Source organism: Mustela nigripes, chromosome 13 (genome assembly GCF_022355385.1).
Source record: "Mustela nigripes isolate SB6536 chromosome 13, MUSNIG.SB6536, whole genome shotgun sequence".
Taxonomy (NCBI): Eukaryota; Metazoa; Chordata; class Mammalia; order Carnivora; family Mustelidae; genus Mustela; species Mustela nigripes.
This window is the reverse complement of record NC_081569.1, coordinates 134,569,787-134,591,517: the sequence shown is the minus strand read 5'-3', so window position 1 is coordinate 134,591,517 and position 21,731 is coordinate 134,569,787. Positions and strand designations below refer to the sequence as shown.

The 21,731-nt window shown below is 40.6% G+C and overlaps 1 protein-coding gene and 1 pseudogene across 1 annotated transcript in view; both read left to right on the top strand.

Annotated features, from left to right (window-relative positions):
• The first annotated feature begins 5,379 nt into the window (after positions 1–5,379).
• BTBD7 (BTB domain containing 7) overlaps positions 5,380–21,731 on the top strand; it is an 80,005-nt gene continuing 63,653 nt past the window's right edge. Inside the window, exon 1 of the mRNA XM_059373858.1 lies at positions 5,380–5,465. The gene's annotated coding sequence lies outside the window, so the exon portion shown is untranslated. The remainder of the gene's footprint in view (positions 5,466–21,731) is intronic.
• Positions 8,786–8,883, top strand: LOC132000453 (U6 spliceosomal RNA; annotated as a pseudogene).

Genomic DNA, 21,731 nt, shown 5'->3' with positions numbered 1-21,731 from the left:
AGGGAAGCAGGCTCCCCGCCGAGCAGAGAGCCCGATGCGGGACTCGATCCCAGGACCCTGAGATCATGACCCGAGCCGAAGGCAGTGGCTTAACCCACTGAGCCACCCAGGCGCCCCAATAAATAGATATTTTTTAAAAATATTTTGTTTATTTATTTGACAGAGAGAGATCATAAGTAGGCAGAGAGGCAGGGAGGAAGCAGGCTCCCTGCTGAGCAGAGAGCCCAATACGGGGCTCAATCCCAGGGCCCTGAGATCATGACCTGAGCCGAAGGCAGAGGCCTAACCCACTGAGCCACCCAGGTGCCCCTAAATAGATAAATCTTAAAAAAAAAAAAAAAATGGTTCTTCCTATTCTCAGTCTCACCAGCAGTGTACAGAGTTCCTATTAATCTACATCCTCATCAGCACTTGAAATTGTTTTTTTTCATTTTTATGAATCTAATGAGTCAGTAATTTTATCTTATTATAGCTCTAAATTGTATTTCCTTTCACTAACATGAAGAGCACCTTCTTGTTTGTCTCATTTGGATTCCTCGTGTGTTCAAATCTTTGGTCCATTTTTTTAATTGAGATGCCTCCTTCTTATTGAATGTAGGAATTCTTTACATATTTTGGATATAAGCCTTTTGTTTTTATGTATTGTAAATATCTTTTCTCATAGGGTGACTTGTCTTTTCACTGTACTGATTGTGTACTTAATGAACCGAAGTTCACATTTTAAATGTAGTTGCATTCATGTGCAGAGGAGGCAAATATTTACCTCTACTTCCTTTTTGGCTGGGACTAAGATTTAAATCAACATAAACAGATTAACAAGAAAAAGGCATACAGATTTTTGCATCTACATGGGAGTTGCCCTAGGAAAGTAAAGACCCACAGATACAGTTGGAGCAAAACACCTATGCACTAAGCTGGACAAAGAGTAGTAAATAGAGAAAATAGGACAAGACAAAGGATCTTGAGTCAGAGTTAATTATAAAGTGACTAGGAAGATAAGGCTTAGTTGAACACGATATGTTTGTATACATTTCCCCTAATCTTCGTCTCTCGGAACTCTCTGTCTCTGGTGATAAAAATGTTTTCTTTCTTCCGGAGATAGGGAAGACATTTTTCACATCTTTCAAGGTACTAGTCCCTCGTCTGGGTACTTTGACATGTGTGTTTTCATTTCACTTAATATTTTAGACTCCAGGAGATTCAGAAAAACAGTTGGAAACAGAATCATTATAAGCAAAGCATAAGGAAAATAGAGGTTTCCTTTTTATTATGATTTCAAAAACCCAGGTACCTGGAGCACCTGGGTGGCTCAGTCAGTTAAGTGTCCAACTTTTAATTTCAGCTCAGCTCACGATCTCAGGGTCATGAGATTGAGTCCCGAGTCGGGCTCTACACTGAACGTGGAGCCTGCTTAGGATTCTCTCTCTTCCCCTCTCTTTGTCCCTCCCCTCACTTGTTCCCTCTTTCTCACTCTCTCAAAAAATAAACAAAAACAAGCTTCCATACTATATTCCAGAAAGAAGCCTAGGGATAGGCTTTGGTGGATGATTATGCATGGTAGAAAAAGGAAGGAACAGAATAGAGTAGCAGAAAACAGAATACACAGTTAATGCAAGGAATGACTCAAGTCTACAGCATCGGTGTCCAGGTGGATCTGGTGGATGGGGTCCCATTTGCTAATGGAGGGAGCAGAAGAAGGAACAGAACATAAATTCAGAATTCTTGATTCCAAGGGACAGAATCTAACTGTTTTTACGCACTCCCAACCAGTTTAAGATTTTAAAGGGGGGGGGGGGGAGTAAGGGCAACTTCATGCTCACAAACACAAGAAAACCGGCGTGGATTGGTTTAAGGCACAGCCATGCCCGAAAGTTCAAATGATGCCCTGGCTTCCCCTTCTACAAGCTCTCTGTTTCTGCTTGCAGTCTTCAGTCCTACCGCTCTTGGCTTTCTTCTCAGAGCTGAAGAAGAAAATCTACATTGTCCCCTAAAGTCATAAACCCAGAGAAATAGATTAAGAGGAAACAAATCCTAGGATAGCCTGGCAGAAATTTCCAGAAATGACTTTCATTGGCCTGGTTTGTGTCAGATGGCCACCCAGATCCGTATAACTCTAGGACCCATTCTGTTCACCACTACGGAGTATTATCTTAGGGCTAGCCATTTTCCCCCAGTCTGTCTTTCTATTTAGACTCTAAGCTTCTCAAGGGCAAAGAATCATTTAATATTTTTAGCTTGAGCATGGGCACTGTGCTTGGCACATGGTATTGGAAGCTTTAAAAAAATGTGTTGGACTAAAACTAGACACATCTAAACTCTGATGGATGTGCAAACTGAGCTACTTCAGAACTTTGAAAGTGTAGCTAAGTGGTATAATAAGAAACCACAAGCTAGATGAATTAAAGGGAGGAAAAAAATCATGGAACACTTGGGCTTGGGTTTTGTGAAGGCGAATCATACCCAACTAGTCTACTGGAGTTCTCTGAATGTGCAGAGGGACAAAAGGACAGGGTAGAACCAGCAGAACTTGGTGTTTTAAAAAGCCTTTGATAGGGGCGCCTGGGTGGCTCAGTTGGTTAACTGCCTGACTCTTGGTTTTGGCTCAGATTGTGATCTCAGGGTGCTGAGATCAAGCCCTGCCTCTGCACCGTGCAGACTGTGGAGCTTGCTTGAGATTCTCTCTTTCCCTCTCCCTCTGTTCAACCCCCTTAAGAACAAAAACAAAAAGCCTTCAATAGAATTTTAGATTTCTATTGTTGTTGGTTTTAATTTTGTTTTTTAAATTGTGTCTAGGAAGCAGAACCAAAGTCAAGTAAGGAGGATCAGGAATAAGTGAGAAAGTGTAATGATGGGGACTGATTTTTTTTTTTTTTTTTTTTTTTTTTTTGACACACAGAGAGAAATCACAAGTAGGCAGAGAGGCAGGCAGAGAGAGGGGAGAAAGCAGGTTCCCTGCGGAGCAGAGAGCCCAACGTGGGGCTCGATCCCAGGAACCTGGGATCATGACCTGAGCTGAAGGCAGAGGCTTTAACCCACTGAGCCACCCAGGTGCCCCGATGGGGACTGATCTTTTTAAATTAATTATCTTTTTAAATGAATTATCAAGAAGGGGTATGGACCATGGACTTTCTCAGTTTGCAAGTAACAACTCTTTCAGTTAATGCAATACTTAGTTGATTAAGACAAAGATAAACTAATGGAAAATACCTTGCAACACAGCCCTGGCCTTATCGTTCCAGAGTCAGGCAAGGCACGTCAGGGTTCTGCAGGTTCCTGCTCCATTTTTTCTTTGGTGATGAGCTCTCTAGCCATACCTGCCCTTTCGCCTTTAAGATTGAAGAAGAAATAATGTGGGGCATGTGCTGGCTTTGGTCTTGCTTTGCCTCACGGAGGAGCCTAAAGGTAAGCGTGATGTGGTAGGACTTGTGGCCTGGAACCATGACCGCCAGGAGACTGCCGTCCCTGGGACCCACCTCAAGATGTCCTGGCAACTCAAGTTCAATTTGGTTTACTTTCAGCTCCAACCACCTGTATCCTTCTTCTTGAAGTCCAGTTCCGGTCCTGTACAGATCACCCATCAGCACCAAATTATTGCTATAAGCAATGATGTTTCTGAGAAGAGAGCAAAAGAAGAGGGAAGTGAGGAGATGGAAGCTGACTTGTGCCCCATTTTGCCTGCTAAGAAACAGAAGGACAGGCCCTAATTCTTCTTTGGCCACCTAGCTGCCTGCCACATAAGCTATAGACCAGATTCCTGTGCAAGTTTCAATAATTTTAAATGGCTCTTCTCCATTGAAGAGGAGGGCTAGAGGTGGGGGGGGTCCCCTTGGGAGCAAAGGGGATCCCGTTCTCCATAGGACCTTAGTGTTCTTCTAATCCTATAACATCCTGGGGTTTCACTTTTCTCCAGGAGTGGGAGGAAGTCTGAATTTCTATTCTGACCCTCTTTCCCCATTTGCTATAAGGTTGGAAGTCAGTATCAGAAGCTCAGATCACACATTTTTAACACTTTTTACATTCTTGGTTCAGAAGGATGTGAAAAAAACCTTCAATTCTCCAACCACATATGAAATGCTTGGGTAAAATAATAAAGTACCAACAGATGATTAAAAAGATCACATAATTAAAAATTGCTCTTATTCTTATAAGCTTAGAGGTGGTTTAGAGAACTACAGGAAGACCCGATGTGACTTGGAAAACTTGTTTCTCAAAGGGTGGGTAGAGACTGAAAATGCAAATACTTTCAAGAGCATCTGAAGTGAATTCCCAGAGGACAAATACATCAGGTATTTCTAAGCCCTACCTGAGAGCTGAGTGGAGATATGCCTGAAGACCAGGGTCACAATGTCTGGAATTCTAGTCTGGGCTTGCTCGCGCCTACTTATTAATGCTGCGTGTGTGCCCCGGGGCAAACGACTGAGTATTTCCAAGCCTTTTTCTTAGCTGTAACCATTATACCTGTCTCGACGACTTCAAAGGGTGGCTTGGTGTTCAAACGAAGCCATATGTTTAACGGTGTTTTAAGTACTATAAGGTGCTTCATAAATACAAGGTGTTTTTGTCGTGGCATCGCTGGAATTATTGCAAACTCCCAGACAAGGAGCAGCCAGGGAAGGGCGATTTGACTCATCCAAGCAGAGATCGTGCGGTTTCAACAATTCTCGTCATTTACGGAGACATTTTGTTAAGGAAAACTTTTCCGTTTCTTTGAGATTTTTGTTTTAAACCTGCTATAGTATGCAGCAAGGTGCTGTCTGTAAAAGCACCAGGCAGAGGTGAAGATAAACCGCCTAGAAGCCGCCGAAACGCCAAGACTGTCAGGAGTTTTCCGCGGAAGCGCTGTCCTGTGTTTGACAAGAACGCAAGATATGTGCGATCGATCAGGATGCCGGCCGCCAAACGGCAGGAAGAATTGGTAGAACTGATCGTCCACGAACGTTATTATAATTCCGTTGTGATACATTTAATGATTTGTCACAGCGCCCCGAAGGAAGTAGAAGGCTGCTCAAACTCCGAGCGTGCCGCGAAGCGCTCCCCAGCGTGGAAAAGAAATAATGCGCGCGCACTCGGCTTCGACCGCTCCCGGGCCCTGCGAGCTCCTCTCCCGGGACCGGACCGGCGCGTGCGCGCGCGCGCGCGCGCCGCGAGCCCACGTGACCGTAGGCGCGGCGACGGCGGGGGCGGGCGGGGGCTCGGGCCGGCTCCGCAGCGCCGCGCAGGCGCCCCAGGGCCGCGCCGAGCCGAGCCCCTCCTGCTCCCTCTAGGAGTCAAAATGGCGGCGAGGGGAACCTGGAGCAGCCCGGGAGCCTGAGCCACTGACAGGAGCGGAGAGGGCGGCGGCGGCGGCAGGAAGAGGATGGCCGGGGGTGCTGGCGCCGGTGCGGACGGCGGTGCGGGTGGCGGCGGCGGGGGCGACGGCCGCGGTCCCAGCGGCGGCAGCAGCAGCGGCGGGAGGAGCCTCCGAGGTGAGTGTCCCTCGGTGTCTCGGAGGCTGAGAGCCGAGGCTGTGCCCGGCGCGGCGCGAGGCGTCCCGGCAAGGAAGGGGCTGTGCCTGGGAGGTGGGGGTACCGGGTTGGGGCTGGGACGCCGCGGGGGGCGCCGGGCCGCCGGCGGGGAGAGGGCAATCGTCCGTCTGGGGCTGAGGCGGCGGCTGACCGCCCGGTGCCCGTGCGCTCCCAGGGGCAGACTAGGCTGTGCACCGTTGTCCCGGGGGCAGAGGCGCGAGGTGTGGCGCTCGGGGCGGGGAGAGCGGCCCGAGGTGGCCGCGACAGCAGCCCGGCCGGCTCCGGGCTCCAAGGGGCGGAACCCGCCGCTCCCAGGACGCCGGGAAACCGCTCCCGAGACTCGGGCGCGTGTTTACCCGGCTGCGGGGCTGCGACCGCCCCGGGGTGGGCGTGAGAGCGGCGGGCAGGAATAAGGGAGGGAACAGGCCTGCGGACGGCTGCTCGCGGTGGGGAGAGAAGTTAGATCGTCCGGGTAAGTTACGGTTCCGGGATCGAACTGGGATTGCGTTTTGACAGGTTGCGAGGAAGACAATACCTGGGGTGTTTGATAAAAGAGTCTGTGCTTGGAGTACTTGAATGGCTTAAAGCGTGCATTTTCGGTGCCTTCTCGTTTGCACAGCTGTTTACTAGCCTTACCCCGAGGATGAGAACTTTCTCACCGCCTTTTGGGAGAAGCTCTGGGGAGTGGTGTTTCCGCTTTGAACTACAATAGCACCCCTTCGCATACCAGCACAGATAATACTCTGGATTAGGCCTAATTTACAAAAGCAGTCTTGGTTATCTTTACCAGAGAACTGTTCCTTCTGCCAAAACATCTTACTGTCATGAGGAAATAGGCATTTTTACAGAATTAATTATTATTTTTTTTTCAACTACCAGAATCTTTTGTCTCTGAATAGCATCCATTTCTTTTAGATTGTTGAAATACATTACTTTCTTCCGGAAATGTGGAAGAAAGATTTGAAATAGCAAGAATCCTACATGTTAATAGAAGCTGTGATTAAGCTTGTCCTGGAATTTTGGAGTCAGAAAAGCCTATAGAGATCTGGTATGACTTGTTTTAGAGCTGAGAAAGTAGGCCCAGGGAGATGAGTGACTTGCTGTGGGTCCTACAACTGGCTGGGGATTGGGCCAAAACTAGGATCCGGGCCTCCCTCCGCCCCCATTTAGAGCCCTTTTCACTACTCTTCTGAGCCTCTTTCTCTTCATTGATTGAATTCGTCATCAGTGCAGGTGCCCATCCCTAGGTCTTTGTGAGGTAAAGTTGAAAGCAGAAATGGAAAGCGCCTCACGCTGATTCTGACAGTGACCCTCAGTTACAAGTAACTGATGAGATTTTTTTTTTCTACCCTGAACTTAATAAAACTGACATTTCATTTAGAGTTTTCATGGGCCTGTAGCTGTATTTGCACCCAGTTATATTGGGTGCATTCTTACATGCATTCGGTAAAACCCATACATAAGTCAATATTCTGTCCCACAAAGCCTAACTATTCTGTTCCATGTCCCAATACCATCATTTAAACAAGTTTGTATCAGACTCAGATTTCCAAGATTTAAAACACCTGGGTTTGCTAGGTTATACCGCCTAGTTTCCATGTATTTTTTTGTTGAATTACAGCAGTTTTCTTTGTTGTGTGTCACAGATTAACCTTCAGAAATGCAATAATGTCAAATGATTCTGATCCTGTTCTAGTCAGTGAAACCTCACATATCAAAGTTGTACCTTGTGTTCAGTTACCCTGGTGATTATGGAAAATCTGGTTTGTGTTTTGCATTGTTTTAGTTTTGAGAGAAGAAAACAAAGAAGTGTAATATGTAGACCTTGCCCTCAGGAAAGATACGATGTACCCTTAGGAGTCTAGGAGACAATCTAGTACATTCTGTGAATACAAAGAATGCTATAGGTGTTCTGGTTAGAGGGAGATGAGTGAGGCCTTAGGAGTCTAAAGAACTTCCTGGAACACTTGGGACTTGAGCTAGCCTATGAAGGTTTAGATTTACAGATACTGGAGCAGGTACTGTGTGAGGGAAAAGCGAGAATATGATGTGGAGATTGGCTTTGGGGGAGGGGAAAGGAGGGAAACTAGGATGAGCTGGCAACTGGATTTGGGAGACTAAAATGAAAACAAATCACACAGTTGGAAGGATACCTGTCTAGAAGGGTTTGAGTACTAGATTGAGGAGATTGGGATTTTCATCTTCTTGGGCAAGACATGGGGAGCCTTTTTAGTGTTGGAAGCCAGGTATTAGTATGATAAAGCAGCAGGATGAACCTGTCCGTGATCTACAGGTTGAGTTTGAATGAGCAAAGAATGGAACAAACCAGCAATGACGTGGCTGTTGCAGTTATCCAAATATGAAGAGATGAGAACGTAGGTTAGGGATAGAGTCGCTGGGAAGGATGCATGGCAGGTGTTATTGTTTTTATAGTGGTAAAATATACATAAACATAAAATTTGACATTGTAACCGGTTTTAAGTGTACAGTTCTGTGGCGTTAAGTACATACATCCACATTGCTGTGCAGCCATCACCATCTTCATTTCCCCCCACCGAAACTCTACACCTGTTAAATGCTAAGCCCCCATTTCCATTACCCCAAACCCCCTGGCAACCATAATATACTTTTTGTCTGTATGAATTTGACTACTCTAGGTACCTCATATAAGTGGAATCATACAGTATTTATCCTTTTGTGACTCTCATGATGTTTTCAAGGTTCGTTCATATTGTAGCATTTGTCAGAATTTCCTTCATTCTTAACACTGAATACTATTTCATTGTATGTATGTATGTACATCCATTTTTGTTCATTTATCTGTCAGTGGATACTTGATTTTCTTCCACCTTTTGGCTGTTATGAATAATGTTCCTATGATTATGAGTTTACAAATGTTTGTTTGAGCCTGCGCTTTCATTTCTTTGGGGTATATACCCTGCAAATTTTACATTCCCACCAGCAATGCACAAGGGCTCCAGTTTTTCCACATTCTCACCAACACTTGTTGTTTTCTGTTTTTTTGATAATAGCCATCCACATGGATGTGAAGTAGTTTATCATTGTAGTTTTTTGTGTTTTTTTTTTTACTTAATTTTTTTAAGTATTTGCTACACCCAGCATGGGGCTCAGATTCACAACTCAATGACAAGTCACATGTTCCATAGACTGAGCCAGCCAGGTGCCCCCACTGTAGTTTTGATTTGTATTTCCCTAATGTTTAATGATCTCTTATTGTACCTATCAGCCTTTTGTATATATTCTTTGGATAGATATCTGTTGTGCTTGTTTCAGCAGCACATATATTGAAATTGAAGTGATACAGAGTTGGCTCCTGTGCAAGGAAGACATGCAGATTAGTGAAGTGTTTGGACTGTTGTGTGTCTTGCTCAGCTCATTGTGCCCAGGACTTGCACAAACACATGAAATGATTGAACAAATACTTCAAGGATCTGATTTTTGGTGACTGAGGGCAGCATATTTTCCAGATTCTTCAAATATTCATTAACCATTAATTACTTAATGTCTCATGCCATATTGTAGTAGTCTTTTTAACTTTTCTACTTTTAAAAAAGATATATCTATTAATTTTTTTAAAGATTTTATTTATTTATTTATTTGACAGGGAGAGCAAGAGAGCACAGGCAGGGGGAACAGTGAGGGAGAGGGAGAAGTAATCTCCCCACCAAGCAGGGAGCCCAGTGTGGGGCAATGCAGGGCTCAATCCCAGGACCCTGGGTTCATGAACTGACGTGGAGTCAGATGCTTAACTGACTAAGTCACCCAGGTACCCCCACTATTAAGATCTTTTACCAAAAAAAAAAAAAAAAGCTCTTTTACCATTTTTTAATTTAGTTGTTTGCTTTTTTGTTGTTGAGTTGTAGAATTCCTTATATATTCTGGATATCAATCCCTTATCAGATATAGGATTTGCAAATATTATCTGCCATTCTATGTATTACCTTTTCACTCTATTGAGTGGCTTTCAATGCACATAAATTTTTAATTTTAATCGAGTCCAATATATATAGTTTTTTGATTGTTACTTATGTTTTGGTGTTAAATCCAAGAAATCATTGCCAATTCCAAAGATAGGAAGCTTCCCCCCCCCAAAAAAAAACCTCTCATGTTTAGGTCTTTGCATGCAAATATCCAGTATTTCCCCAGCACCATTTGTTGAAAAGACTGTTTTTCCGTTGAATGGCTTTGGCATCCTTACTGAAAATGACTTGATTATACCATGCAAGGGTTTATTTCTGAACTCTACATTCTATTGGTCTCTGAGTCTGTCTTTATGCCAGTATCACATTGTTTTGATTACTGTAGCTTTATAGTAATTTTTGAAATCTGGAAGTGTGAGACCTCCAGCGTTGTTCTAATTCAAGACTGTTTGGGCTGTCTGTGGTCCTTTGAGATTCCAAATGAATTCCAGGGTGGATTTTTTCAATTTTTGGAAAAAAAAAAATGACATTAGGATTTTTTTAATAGGGATTTCATTGAATCTGTAGACTGAAGCAGTTTTGACATATTAGGTCTTATAGTTCATAAACACCAGATATCTTACAATTTATTTGTATTTTTATATCTTTAATGTCTTCCCACAACCTTTTGTGGTTTTCAGTGTAAAAATCTTTCAACTCCTTGGTTAAGTTTATTCCTAAGTGTTTTATTTTTTTAATACTATCACAAATAGGATTGATCTCTTAATTTCCTTTTTGGATTGTTCATTGTTAATGTACACAGCTCATTTTTGTGTGTTAACTTTTTATCTTGCAGCTTTACTGAAAGCATTTATTCTGATGTGTGTGTGTAATCATACATACAAAATTCACTTCTTCCTTCCAATTTGAGGCCTTCAAAGGCATTCAGATATTTTTCTTGCCTAATTGTTCTGCCTAGGACTTCCAGTACTATATTGAATACAAATGGTGAAACTATACACCCTTGTCTTATCCTGATCTTAGAGTAAATACTCTGACTGTTCAGTATGATGATTGCTGTGGATTTTCCTTTATTATATTGAAATTGTTACCTTATATTCCTGGTTTGCTTAGTGTTTTAGCAGGTATGTTTCAATGAAAGAAAAAAAAACTCAGTTATGGGTGCTGAGAGTGTAGCCTAGTGACAGGGAAAATTCTGCTGTCATTGGCAAAGTAACATGTTAATGCCCAGTTGATGTTTTAGGCATCATCTGTGTACATTTGCAGTCATGTTTTGCCTGAAGAAAAATAGTACTATGGTTAACTCAGTAGAGAAGACTGTCATTAATCAAATAATTATACAAATACATGCCTGAATAACTGTAGTATAATTTTGTTCACAGCTGTATTCCCAACATCTAGCATAGTGCCAGGCACACAGGTGCTCCCTACAGTTATTCATTAATTCAGAAGCAGAAGACTTAAGATTTAAGCTAAAAACTATATTGCTTATAATTTTTTAATGGAAAAGCATTTTTTTGTTTTGTTTTTTTAAGATTTTATTTATTTATTTGACAGAGAGAGAGAACAAGCAGGGGGAGCAGCAGGCAAAGGGAGAGGGAGAAGCAGGCTCTCCACCAAGCGGAGACCCAGACCCAGGACCCTGGGATCACGACCCGAGCCAAAAAGGCAGACGCTCAGCTGACTGAGCCACCCAGGCTCCCTGTTTTTATTTTATTTTAAACCATCTTTGCTGTTAACCCAGTCTTGGTACAATGGTAACAAAACAAAATCAGACTTTACTGCTGTAAAAACAAACAGGCAAGTGACTTTTTCTTTTTTCTTTTTTTTAAGCTTTTATTTCTTTGCCAGAGAGAGAGAGAGAAAGTGTGTGCAAGCAGGGGAGAGGAGCAGAGGGAGAGAGAGAAGTACACTCCCTGATGAGCTGGGAGCCCAGTGCAGGGCTTGATCCCAAGACCCTAGGATCATGACCTGAGCTGAAGGCAGACGCTTAATGACTGAGCCACCCAGTTTAGATCCTCTAAAACAAGTGTCTTTGAAAGTGAGGCAACGTCTTTCAAGTTGATGATAGTGGAAGTTGGTTATCAGAATCCAAAATTTCAAAGGCAGGCATAACTTAGAAGAAACTTTTCAGGTCCCTGTTGACTCTAGTTTTATAATGCATTTCAAATATTCAGTACCTAATTTATTTGCAAAACAAGTTTAAAATTCTTTTAATGCAAACTGCAGTGGTTTTTAGAATCTTTTTTTTAAATTTAAATTTTGACAGGCTGTAAATATGACATTGCAAATAGAGTTTTCACAACATCCTATCTCAAATAACATAGAAACTTCAAAATGTATAATATACTGTTATATAAATTGATACTGAGTTATATTAAGGTTGGAATAAATAGGAATCCCTTTAATCCAATACATAGAGCATCCTTTACATCACAGGATTCAAAAAGGCTTTTGCGTGTTGTTGGGCTTTTTAGATAGAACATTGGACTGGGAATCAAACCTCCTTTGAGATTCTGACTCGTGTTTATGGGTTTGTGATTTTAAGCAAGCCACTTAATCTGTCTGGGGCTTAATTTTCCTCCTCTGTGCATGTTCGTGTGTGTGTGTTACCTGTATGTATGCCATGTTTTACAAAGCAGCTTTGCCATCTTGTGTTTGCTCTTCAATTTTTTCCCTTCCCGTTACCACTTTGTTCCCAGTGTGAACTGATTATTGAACTCCTACCAGTCGTGTTGCTGCCGTTTGTTCTTCACTCTCCCTTTCCTTCTCTGTTCTCTATATTGCTACCACATTTATGTTTCTTAAAAAAAAAACAAAAACAAAAAAACCAATTTGGGCATGTCATCTCCCTACTTTAAAAACCTGTATTAATTTCCCATCGCTTATGGGATGAAGTCCACACTCAGGAGAGTTTGTAGGCTATCTCCAACCTTAGATTTCCCATGACTCCAGCCATACCAAGCTGTTTCTTATTTCCTATGCTTCTGTTCTTCATGTGTTTATCCCAGCGCTTGGAGTTTTTTCTCTCTGTTATCCAGGAGACTCTGAGAAGATGATTCATCGCCCACTTCAGGGGTAGATTTTGATTACTCCAAGCCAGTCAGCTCAAGGCATTTCCCTGTAAACTGTTATTTGTCCCAGTCAGATTGAAGGGAAGGAGACATTCTATTTCTGGGGGAGAGGACTTTTTCCCTTATTTTATGTGAGCAAGAAAATAGATGACCCCAGTTGCCACTGGCAACTGTCTTGTGACCACAAGGGATGACGAAGCATGCCTGGAAGATGGTAGATCAGAGAGAGTGAACGTAGGTCCATGATAACATCGTTTTAGACATACCGTACTGGGGCCTGTGGCTTTCTCTTCCATGGGATTTCATCACCTGACAGGTAAATGTTGAAGCCATTTGCCATCAAAAATCTCCTTATTGATGCGGTCATGTTTATTCTTCAAGATCCAGTTCAAATATGACCTTTACCAATAGTCATACCCTCACTCCCTTAGTATTCTGGCTTACTCGTCCAGCCCTGTTGCACTCCACTGTAATCACTTGCTTGTACGCTGACTCCTCCACATAACTCCGTGCACTTTGAGCCAAAGCCTACAGGATGAAGCACAGTCTCTGCTCCATTCATAACTCAGCAATGAGTTGTTAGGATGAAATAACATGAAAATGGGTTTTGTAAACAATATTAACTAAATATGAGGTATGTTACTGTCTTTAAACTAAAGGCAAATGGATAAATCACTTGGACTAGATACACAAAGTGTTACTTGTCCTTAATTATTTTCTAAAAATGTTCACTTGGATAAAAAGTTTGACAGTCTTCTCTGGCCACAATCCCTAAAATTTTATGAAAAGACTAATGTTGGAGTCTTGGAAGGAGCAATAATGAATGGTGTTGTTACTGTGCAGTTTCCTTCCTTCCTTCCTTCCTTCATTTAGGAGACTTGAGTGCCAGAACTAACTTGAAGTATAATATGTGTATTTTCTCTCCTATATTATGAAAGTATATTCAGGTCTGTTTTATCTGGGGTTTATTTGTGAATTGTTCTTAGGGAAAAATTCCATAATGTGCCTCACAAGACCTAATTATTCTTGTCTTCAGACTTTCCCAAAATATTTCTTGCTTGCTTGAGACTATACATGAGAATTTTCTGGTAAGCAAAAAAAAAAAAAAGCTTTGTGGCAGAACTAGATGAATTGTAGCAAATGTTAGTAATAGCTTGTGACAGAGAATTCTCATTATAACCTTAATTACAAAGTCATAGTTCTGTCACATGCTTCAACGATAAAGTCTGACAGAAGAGGAAGGATGGGAAAGGAGAGTTATAATTCCTGTCTCAGTATACTTCACCATTTGTTGGCTTGAGTCAAATAAATCAACTTCACCTTCACCATAGTAATTTGTAGTTACAGTAGCCTCCCCCACCACACCTTGTCCACAGGGGATATGTTCCCAGACCCTAGGTGGATGCCTGAAAGTGCAGATAGTACTGAACACTATATATACTAAGTTTTTTCCTTATATTTGTACCTGGAATGAAGTTTAATTTACAAATTAGGCACACTAAGAGATGAATAGCAATAATATACTTGATTAGCCAAAAAGGGCAGGGCGTGATCAACAACAATTAACAACAACAATTGTAACAGTATAATGCAATAACATTTATGTGAATGTGGTCCCTCCCTCTCAAAGTAGCTTTTTTTAAAAGATTTATTTATTTATGTATTTATTTGAGAGAGTGTGCTTGTGCAGAGTGAGTGAGAATAGAGGTCACTGTGAGAGGAAGAAGCAGGCTCCCCAGTGACACCGGGAGCCTGATACAGGACTCCACCCCGGGACTCTGGGATCATGACCTGAGGCAAAGGCAGACCTAACCAACTGAGCCATCCAGGCGTCCCTCTCAAAATACCTTACTGTACTGTACTGACAGTCCTTCTTGTGATGATGTGAGATGATAAAATAAATGCCCATTTGATGAGATGAAGTGGGGTGAGTGACCACAGGCATTGTGACACAGCATTAAGCTACTGTTTACCTTCTGACAGTACACACTATGGAAGGTGAACTCATGGATAAGGGGAGACTACCGTAGCTACACTTAAAAATTATTTTTAATAATTGAATATCTCTTAATGATTATTTTACTGGTTTAGATTTTCTTAACCTACAATTTATGAGATTTCAATTGTGACTATTCCTAGGTTGTTCATGATTCCTCAGAGATTATCTTTTTTAAATAATTTGAACAGCTAAGAGATAACAAATTTCAGACCATGTGTGATATACATTTGTAAAGTAGGCATTTTATTTCAGAAGTACTTCATAACTAGAATATTAAGGGAACACTAAGAATATATAGTTTCATTTTATTATCAAAAACACAAATACCTCCCATGCCAAAGTTAAGCTATGATTGTAGTGGAGCCAGAGTTCTAAGAACCAGGCTCATCTCCTCGTTTCTTTGCATTCTTTCCCTCAACTTCTGGTTTAAAAATTCTAATGGTTACACTTAAAAGAATGTTGCATAGATTAGTGGAATGTGATGTACTTTTATATTCTTTTAAGAATGCATTTTTAATAGGAAATAAAAGTATCAGCAGGGGACTGACAGCTGTTTTGAATTACAATAGGTTATATTAGAAAAAGCCCACATGGACTTAATAAGATTCTCCTAAGCAAAATTCTAACAAGTAATCTCTATTTGCAGTAATGCCATGGAATTTTATAGAAAAATGCCATTTTAGGGGCCCCTGGGTGGCTCAGTGGGTTAAGCCTCTGCTTTCCGCTCAGGTCATGATCCCAGGGTCCTGGGATCTAGTGCCCCATCAGGCTCTCTGCTCAGGAGGGAGCCTGCTTCCCTCTTTCTCTGTCTTTGCCTGCCGCTGTGCCTACTTGTGATCTCTGTCTGTCAAATAATAAATACAAAGTCTTTTTTTTTAAAAATGCCATTTAAAAAGATATTTTCATGGTAACTACACTTATCACACATTGGGTAATGTACAGAATTGTCAACTCAGTATGTTGTACATCTGAAATTTAATATAGCATATGTGTTAGCCATACAAAAAAAAAAGATGTCTTCATTTAACATATATAAAAATGTTCTCTGGCTTGACTTTTTTGGTGGTGATTGGGTAGGGGAAATACTATTTTTAGTACATGATCTTGAGCTAGTAGCTACAGATCCACACTCTTATTTATAATATGAATTTCCAAAAGTTCTGAAAACCATTTTTTAGGGAGACTCATTTGATGGCAAATACTGAAATGACCTGGATTCATTTGGCAACAAAACCTCATGTAAATGAACATAACTTAGTTTAAATATTTAATACACTTTACTGCAAAATGTCAACTTGTTAGGTTATGGGGTGCTATGCTAAACGTAACTGGGTATTTACATAATTACAGTAAATAATCCACAACCGTATTACTTTCTAGAAAAAAAAGAAGAGGGAAAAAGTCTGAATTCTAGAACCTATCTAGCTCCAGAGGTTTCTACCTGATAAGGGATTGTGGACCTGTATTCTGAATAACACTTTTAAACTGGTAATGGACATTAAATATATTTTTTTAATTTTTTTTAAAGAGTTTATTTATTTGACAGAGAGAGAAATCACAAGTAGGCAGAGAGGCAGGCAGAGAGAGAGAGAGGAGGAAGGAGGCTCCCCGCGGAGCAGAGAGCCGGATGCGGGGCTTGATCCCAGGATGCTGGGATCATGACCTGAGCCGAAGGCAGAGGCTTTAACCCACTGAGCCACCCAGGCGCCCCGATTTTTTAATGATGAAACTAAGATTGAAAGACAGGATAGTGTGTAACACTCAATAGTTTAATTCTGTAGAAAAAGTTTAATTATCCAAAATATGGGAAGAATATATAAAAAGTAGAAAAAACTCCGTGATTGTCTCATAGGTTTAAGTATAATTAAACATATATTACTTAAAATTAGATGCTGGAGTAGAGAGATAGGAGAAGGAAGTTACTAGCTAATTTCATTATTGCTTCTTTTAGGGAGCCATTCGGATCATAGCCAAAAAAGAGGGAATTTGGGGTATTATATAGAAGTATTGTAAAGGTGACTTTTTATATATGCCCATTTGGTCCCAGGATTATGGTGAAATGAGGGTCATCAAGCATAATTTGAAGGTTGCCAAGGACCTGTTTTCAAGTCTGACCAAGAACTCTTACATTTAGGGAAGGGAAAGAAGTATTAATAAAGTTAACTAAGGGGCAAGAAGGGGTGAACTTAGACAGGGAGAGCATCTGGTCTTCCTTGAATATATGTTGTTCTGTGGTTTTGACTTTAAATCCATCTAAGTATTTTACAGAATTATGTAACAGTTAAAAATGTAATGCCTGAAAATCAAAGGTAACAAAACTTACCAAGTGTTTTTCCAGCTAGTGATACACAGAATAAATTACTCCACTTGACTGACATACATGATAATTTGTAGGATATTTTGAGTTGGGTAATATCCTAAGGGTAGAAAGAGTTGCAAAAAATAAGCATAAAATGATTTTCTTTATCATATTGTTGATGGTAGATAGTACTGACATTTTCATTCTCAGCTGTTGCATGTATAAGGTGAGATAAAGTAAATGAACTGTCATGTAGGCAACATTGAGAATAGAGTTTTGGCATGTAAGAAAGGAGAAACATGAAGGATCAATGAGATTAAGTAAAAACCGTAGGAATTTTGAAATGCATTGGAAGCATCAGCATAAAGTCATGTATTTGTTTGTATATATGTACATGCTTGTGTAGATGGATGTGTATAAAATTATCTCTCTGTGTACTAAAAAGGCACTTAATTCTCATAGCACCTAGATTGTGGTTTCTAAATACCATTTCCCACTGAAAGAAATTAGAACTTCTTTAAAGAGATGGATGAGGGTCACCTGGGTGGCTCAGTTGGTTAAGCATCTGTCTTCTGCTAGGATCATGATTCCAGGGTCCTGGGATCCAGCTCCACGTTGGGCTCCCTGTCAGCAGGGAGACTGCTTCTCCCTCTGCTGCCCCTCCCCCCTGCTCTGTCCTTTCTCTATCTCAAATAAATAAATAAAATCTAAAAAATAAATAAATAAATATGGGACGCCTGGGTGGCACAGTTGGTTAGCAGCTGCCTTGGGCTCAGGTCATGATCCCAGCATCCTGGGATCGAGTCTCACATTGGGCTCCTTGCTCGGCGGGGAGCCTGCTTCTCCCTCTGCCTCTGCAGGCCACTCGGCCTGCCTGTGCTCGCTCGCACGTGCGCTCCCTCTCTCTCTCTCACACAAATAAATAAAATCTTTTTAAAAAAATTAAATAAATAAAGAGGTGGTTGATTCCATGTCTAAGGCAAGAAAAATATAAGGTGTAACCCCAGAAAGCAAAGAAGCTATCAGAGACAGTAAGATTGTGTCATAAGGTCTCAGGAGCCAATTTGAGTAAGTTTCCACTGTCTAAATACGTGACAGTTTGAGCCCCGGTAAGGATAACTGCAAAGGATTGAAATCCATTAAACACATTTGAATCCATAAATCTGTAACATTCTTTTAAACTTGCTGGTCATTCTTAGAAAATGCTGCAAAGTTCATTGTTTTGAAAATGAGGAAATAAAAGTAAAGAATCATTCATTTATTCTGCCTTTTCTACACAAATTACATATCAGAAAAGTGAATAGTTGATGAGTTACTCATTCAGAAAATTTCCAGCTAGTGAATAAAGAAGGGAAGATACAATATCACCATGTTGCAACTCCTAATTAATGACCTTAGTTGGTGGTCATTGATAATTGTTAATATCGCAAACTTAGAAGTAGACATTTTGTACCTATTGTTGGAATTACCATCTGTGAAGCAGTATTGGCAAAATAAACTTTTAAAAGTATGAAAATGATCCAGAATCTCATCAAGTCACTAATTCTATGAATACAGTAAATACAGGGGCCAGAGGAGCATATTAAACTACATCATGGTGATGCATTTGGCAAAATCCACATTGTGGGAAACTACCAGATAATCTGACTTTTTCAACAACAACAAAGACAATTGCAAGAGGAAAAAAAGAATGGGTCGGAAAGGAACCTCTTTAAGAGACATGGTGGTGCAGTCACAGTGTAGAGACCTTATTTGGATCCTGAGTCAAACAAACCAAAAAAAAAGTAAACAGTTGGGGGAATGTGGGAAGTTGGTGTTAAGGGATTACTGTTCATTACTTCAGATGTAATAAAGGTAATATAGTTGTCCTTTTCTCTTAGAGTTGTATAAAGAAATATTTACAGGTGAAATAACATATGCTATCTGACATTTGCTTCAAATAATTTGGAGGGATTGGGTAGAGAATGAATTGGGATATAGTGATACAGGACTGCCACAGATTAGTAATTATTGAAACTTAGTGATGGACAGAGATTGTTTTACTATTCTTTTCTATTTTTGTAATTGTAGAAGTATCTTCTGCAAAGAAGTAAAAAACAGGCTAATAGCAAGGAGTGAAAACAGGAGGATATTCAGTAGAGGTGGTTGATATTTATAGAGTATAATCCACAATCCAGAAACTTTTTATTGTTCACCAGCAGTGCAGAACACTGGAGATTAGTTTAAGATCTGTTCTTTAATCTTAATTGAGTGATGAAGTAGAAACTTCAGTTTCAAATTTGAGTAACAAGTATAGTGTCCTGTAGACATAGGGAAGTTTAAAGAAGACATGATTGTTCTCTTAGGAAAGATTAGTATAGGACTGAAGATTTGAGATGCTTTCTTATTGAGACAGAACAGTAGATTAAAGATGGGAATGCCTAGGATCTAGTTTTGTTTGGCTTTGCCATTTTACAATATGTTTTACTTTGGATAAGTCACTTCACCTTTTTGCCTTCCTTGCCTCAATCAGGGATCAGACAATGAAGCCTGTCCTTCAACGATGAAGACTTGATGTGAGAATAAAATGAATTACTGTGTGAAAAACACTTTGTAAACTGTATGGTCCTCTTGTAAGATACTCCCACTATAGTCATTAAAAGAATGTAAAGGAAAGAAAGACATTGTTTTCCTGTCTGTTTTAATAGAGATTTTCCTCACTTACCTTTTTAAAATTGTGATTAAAAGGGGCACCTGGTGGGGCACCTGGGTGGCTCAGTGGGTTAAAGCCTCTACCTTCAGCTCAGGTCATGATCCCAGGGTCTGGGATCCAGCCCCACATTGCGGTCTTTGCTCAGCAGGGAGCCTGCTTCCTCCTCTCTCTCTGCCTGCCTCCCTGCCTACTTGTAGTCTATCTGTCAAATAAGTAAATAAAATGTTTAAAAAGGGGGGGGGCGGCACCTGGTTAACTCAGTCCATTAGGCATCTGCCTTCTGCTCAGGTCATGATCTCGGGGTCCTGGGATCAAGCTGCGCATTGGGCTCTCTGATCAGCAGGGAGCCTGCTTCTCCCTCTCCCTCTCCCCCTGTTTGTGCTCTCTCTCCCAAATGAATAAGTAAAAAAAAATTTTTTTAATTGTGGCTAAATATATATATAACATTAAAATGTACATAAATATATTTCATAACATTTAACCATTTTAACCAGCTTTAAGTACGGTTCTATGGCTTTAAGTGCATTCACATTGTTGTATCACAATTTCTTTTCTTTTCTTTTAAAGCCTGAATTATTTGTTAAATACCATTTTGTTCATCCATTTATCTGTCTGATGGATACTTAATTTATGTCCACCTTTTGACTATTGTCAATAATGCTGCTATGAAGATGGGAGTACAAGTAGCTGTTTGAGTCCCTGTTTTTAATTTTTAGTAGCCAGAAGTGAAATTGCTAAATCATATGGTAATTCTATGTTTAATTTTTTGAGGAATTAGTATGGGTTTTTTTTTTTTTTTTAAGATTTTGTTTGTTTATTTATTTATTTATTTATTTGTCAGAGAGAGAGAGAGAGAGATAGCACAAGCAGGCAGAGTGGCAGGCAGAAGCAGAGAGAGAAGCAGGCTCCCTGCCTAGCAAGGAGCCTGATGCAGGACTTGATCCCAGAACCCTGGGATCATGGCTTAAGCTGAAGGCAGTAGCTTACCTGACTGAGCCACCCAGGCATCCCTAGTATGGGTTTTTTAAATAATTACTTTATTGTGTATTTTGAAACATCTCAACAGTGTCATATTTAAGGCTGTATGTATACTGTGATTCAGGGGTCCTTTTTTTTTTTTTTTTTTTAGGAAATTTTTTTTCCTCCCAAATATAGTGCACTTTTTAAGTCACACTCTTCTGTGAGGCTTAGACTATATCCAGTGGATCCTGAGAAACGATTTTTGGATTGGAAAGGTTAAAAAAAAACAAACAAGTCTTTCCTTGTGTAACATTTATTTTTATTTATTTATTTTTTAAAGATTTTATTTTTGGTGGGGAGAGAGCAAGAGAGAGAGCATGAAAGCAGGGTGAGGGGCAGAGGGAGAAGCAGACTCCCCACTGAGCAGGGAGCTGGAAGACTGTAGGGCTCCATCGATCCTAAGACTGGGATCATGACCTGAGTGGAAGGTAGATGCTTAACCAACTCAGCCACCTAGACGCCCTTTAATGTTTAATTTTTAAAAACTGATTTCACAGGATGGCTGGGTTATGGACATTGGGGAGGATATGTGCTATGGTGAGTGCTGTGAATTGTGTAAGACTGATGATTCACAGACCTACCTGTACCCCTGAAGCAAATAATACATGTTAATTTTTTAAAAAAACTCATTTCATTCAGGAGATTTTCACTCAATGCCTCATATTTGTCAGGCGCTGTTCTATGTGCTGAGGATTTAATGTTGAATATGTGAATTTCTGGCTCTCCTGGAGCATACAGTGTAGTGTGTGACTACTAATAAGAAACAGGTATATAATTTCAAATTCTAGAAAGTGCTGTAGAGAAAAATAAACTGAAGAAGGGATAGAGAATGATGGGATAAGATGGCATGTTATTTTTTAGAGGGTGATTAGGGAAAGCCTCTTTGAGGACATGGCACTTGAGCAAAGATCTGAATAAAATAAGAGAGTTAGCCATGTGAGGACTTTGTGGGAAAAGTGTTCCACGCACAGGAAGTAGCAAGCCCTGAGGTAGGGGTGGGAAATGCTTGTTAAGGAAGTGACCCAGGAGTCAGATGAAGACTTGTATATCTCAACCAGTACCTAGTACCCATATAAAGAAATGAATTGGTTTAAGATAATCTCATTAGAAAGAAAAGGGAAAACTTAAGATGGAAAAAATGTTAGGGAAATTTATTTGTATATTCTGTTAATGATTCTAGAAAATATCATATTTTATTTTTT